We start from the raw sequence: 4,549 nt of genomic DNA, 5'->3' as shown, positions 1-4,549 counted from the left end.
AAACGAAATCATATAGCTGCAATAGGAACTATCGAATAACTGAGCTGTAAATCATCATAGCTCCAATGTTTTTATGCATAAACGCAAGTAAACCACAATTGTAATGTTTTCAAGAATATTTAATTTTTGTAATAGCTGCAAGGGTATATGAACTTCGGCTTGCCGAAGTTGGCTTCCTTTCTTGTTTTTATAAAAGTACGTCAGTACCTTTTGCAGTCCTGTCCTCTGATCACAAAATAATTATCTAATTGGTCTTGCATAAATTTCTACTCACTCAAATAAGCATAATTTAAAAGATATAAGATGGGTTGCATTTTTAAACGCTAAATAACTCCCAAAAGAGAATTCTTAGAGAAGAATGTGTTATATATCTAGACTCTAGATTCTAGAATTGCGTAATCTCAAAAGCTATAAGAACTCGAAAATAAAAAGAAATCTATACTGCCGTTTTAAAAAAACTCGCTACAATGTGAGCAGAAAAACTTAATTTTGGCTATAATTTCAAAATTATTTGGCTTGAAAAAAATATTTTTAAACGTAAATAGCCTTGAAAAAAAATGTTTTTAACTATATATCGCACGTAACCGTAGATTTTTTTATCCGCTTTCCCGCTAAACTAGCGGCATTTCCAAAAAGTGGTAGAACAAAAGTTTTTCAGCTTGAACTACTAATACAGTATAAAACGAAAAAAACGTTTTTGTTTGAAAAATACTGTTTTTGTCTTTTTTATTGAATATCTTTTTAACCGAGTATCGGATTGAGATAGCGGTGTGTTGTTGGACGCGTATTTAATACAACCATCCCATAAAAGTAAGACTTTTTGCTTCACCGGCCCCAACAGCTCCAGTAAAAGAAAAAATTTCTTTTGTCCTTTCACCACCATTTCTCAGAAACCAAATATCCACAAAGTTTTATAAAAAGGAGACCTTTTGATAGCTATATAATTTTTTAAGATCGAACTATTTTTAGCTGGCTTCGAATATTGCGGCTATATATAGTAGTCTCCTTACCGGTGCTCATCGTCACTACATTTACTGCCATTAGTGATTAGGGAACGCATGTTAAATAATAAGAACAAGAAAAGAAGCACACTTCGGCAAACCGAAGTTCATATGCCCATGCAACTATTGCAAAAACTAAATATTCTTGAAAACAATAAAATTATGATTTACTTGCGTATATGTTTAAAAACATTGAAGCTATGATGATTTGCAGCTTAATTATTCGATAGTTCCTATGGCAGCTATATGATATCATTTTCCGATTTAAATAAAATTAAAAGCGTAATTCTAAACTGCCAAATTATTAATATGTCTAAAGGAATTAAAAAAATTACAAAATAGAAAAGATACATTTAAAAAAAATATTTTATATATTTTTCATGTTTCTATAGGAACTATATGATATAGTCGTCCGATTTTGATGAAATTCAAACCGTAATTCTGAAATAATTAACCACTACTATATGTCGAAGAACTAAGAAAAAAATTAAAAAACAGCTAGGTAATAATTTTTTTTTATTTTTTTTCCGATTATTCCTATGAGAGCTATATGATATAGTCGTCCGTTTAATGAAATTATAACCGTACTTCTGAAATAATTTACCGTTACTATATGTCGAAGAAATAAAAAAAAAATATAAAACAGAAAAGTTATAATTTTTTTTATTTTTTTTTCCGATTGTTCCCATGGAAGCTATATGCTATAGTCGTCCGATCCGGCTCGTTCCGACTTATATACTAGCTGCAATAGAAAGACAACTTTTGGGAAAGTTTCATGCAGATAGCTTTAAAACTAAGAGACTAGTTTATTAAAATCGGAAAACGATATCATATAGCTGCCATAGGAACTTACATAATTAAGCTGCAAATCATCAAAGCTTCAATGCTTTTACACATACACTCAAGTAAATCATAATTTTAATGTCTTTAAAAATATTTAATTTTTGCAATAGCTGCAAGGCTTTATAAACTTCGGCGTGCCGAAGAATGCTTCCTTTCTTGTTTTTTTCAAAGCTGACGTTGGAGAACCTGACAAACTTTTCAATAAAATTAAAGTTTTTTTTATTTTATTAAAATACAGCATATATACCTTGGTTTGTATATAATTTTTTAACTACTTGCGATGACTTTATTAGCTGTACCTTTTTTTTTCTATTTTTTCAATATTTTATCATTGGTTTAAAGATCCTAAATGAAGATTGCAATCATAAAACGAATATACCACAAATTACTTCAAAAACAAAGCCAGATCTTAAAGGAGCCAAGAATGACAAAAACCTTTTTTTCGATTTTCCTTTCAAATATTTCTCAACAAAAATTAAAATATGCTGTAAACTAAATTTAAATTAAAGTTTTAAGTTTATTAACTTCTAATTTTTAAATCGTGGTGGACGAATATGACGATATATGTAATATAATATGGCATTCATCAAGTCGAATGATTATTAAATTTTCGTCAAAAAATTTGATATCAGATATTTATACGTTGAAGGTGCGATCGTCACGACTTTTTTACCTCGTATATTTACATTGAAGCTCTGATGATTTCCCGCTCAATTATTTGATAGTTTCTATGGCAGCTATATATCGTTTTTCGATTTTAATAAAATTAAAACCGTAATTCTGAACTACCAAATTAATCAAAAAAAAAATTTTAAAAATATTACAAAATAAAAAAGTTAAATTTTGAAAATTTTTCTTATATTTTTTTGTTTTATATTTCCTATGGGAGCTTTATGTTATAGTCGTCTGATTTTGATAAAATTTAAACCGTAGTTCTGAAATATTTAACCTTTACTATATGTCGAAGAACTACAAAAAAAATTAAAAAACAGCAAAGTTATATTTTTTTTAAATTTATTTTTCCGATTTTTCCTATGGGAGCTATATGCTATGTTATAGTGGTCCGACCCGCCTCGTTCCGACTTATGTACTACCTAAAATAGAAAGACAACTTTTGGAAAAAACTAATTTGCGTCGAAAAGGAAGAATAAACGGACGGATAAACGGACAGACTAACAGACGGACGGACAGATGGACATGGCTAGATCGACTCTCCTAGTGATGCTGATCAAGAATATATATACTTTATAGGGTTGGAAATATCTCCTTTACTGCGTTGCAAACTTCTGACGGAAATTATAATACCCTCTGCAAGGGTATGAAAAGAGGAATTTGGGTTCACCAGGGAACATCTGGAGCTCGCTGCACGTCTATCAGTTTTGTCAGAGATTTTCTTCTTTTCTTGGCAGTACTTTACGCACTGCTTCCATTAAAAATCAATTATGTCAACATCTCGATCGATTTGCTCCGCCTAATTGACACACGTCTGAAATCATCCGATTGACGTTTAGCCTAATGAACCCAGGAAAGGCAGGGGTCCGATTGAATTAAAGAGCTTCTTCGGAGATACACATTATAGTGCGAGTCAATTGACGAATTTCAAATGCGATCCCAAATTAATGGGTCTCTCTCACAAAACTGGTCTTCAATTATCCCACAAGAGGCATACCAGTTTGATATTTTCTAACATATATCATGGTATTTTCTCCTATTAGATTGTTACACTTATCAGATTTTCCAGCAGACAGTAACAGTTACCACTTTTATAATAAAACATTTATTTTTTTATTTTTATTTAAAAAGGTATATATAGGAGTCATTTAAAGACTTGTATTTTATTAAACAAAAACACCTCTTAATCTTAACAAGGTAAAAAAATAGCAACTTCAACATATAAAATACCTGATATTACATTTTGTGACAAAAAACTAATAAGCATTCATCCAACCGCTTCATCCAGGCATTTTGCCTACACCGGCATTTTCGATTTCAGCGTGCCTAATGGGAACACTTAAACTTAACTTAAAACGACCTGCCCATACAAGAAAAGTTATTCCAGGATTCTAAAACAAGTCCTTACATTTTTTTAAAACTAACTAACAGATCCTCAAATATTGTATTTTGAAATATACGAAAAAATGTGCTTTTTGAATAAATTTCCGTCGCGTGTTTTCAACAAAGTTTAAACAGTGGAGTATTTTACCAAACCGAGCCCAGAGCTTCAATTAAAAATAACGTAGTATGTCACTTTCACCGCCTTTTCTCCTGAACCAAATAATTCTAAAGGTTGGTATGCAATCCCTTTTCACGATACCTTTCGATTGATGTAATTCTCGTTCCAATCGCACCAACACATCAGATTTTCAATTCTGCGGCTGTATTTCTAAAAAAGAAAAACTGTAATTAAGGACTTATTTTAGGTGTCGACAAGAAAAGAAGCAAACTTCGGCAAGCCTTGTAGCTATTGCAAAAATTTAACATTCTTGAAATCATTAAAATTATGATTTACTTGCGTATATGTTTCGTTAGTTCCTATGGCAGCTATGTATATAATATTGTTTTCCGATTTTAATAAAATTAAAAGCGTATTTCTGAACTGTTAAATTAAAAAGTCAAAAAGAATTTTAAAAAAATTACAAAATAGAAAAGTTACATTTTTTTTAAATTTAATTTTTTTTAATATTTTTCCCCATGGGAGCTTTATC

Source organism: Drosophila elegans, unplaced genomic scaffold, assembly GCF_018152505.1.
Source record: "Drosophila elegans isolate 14027-0461.03 unplaced genomic scaffold, ASM1815250v1 contig_208, whole genome shotgun sequence".
NCBI classification, from domain to species: Eukaryota; Metazoa; Arthropoda; class Insecta; order Diptera; family Drosophilidae; genus Drosophila; species Drosophila elegans.
Note: the sequence above shows the minus strand (reverse complement) of the source record.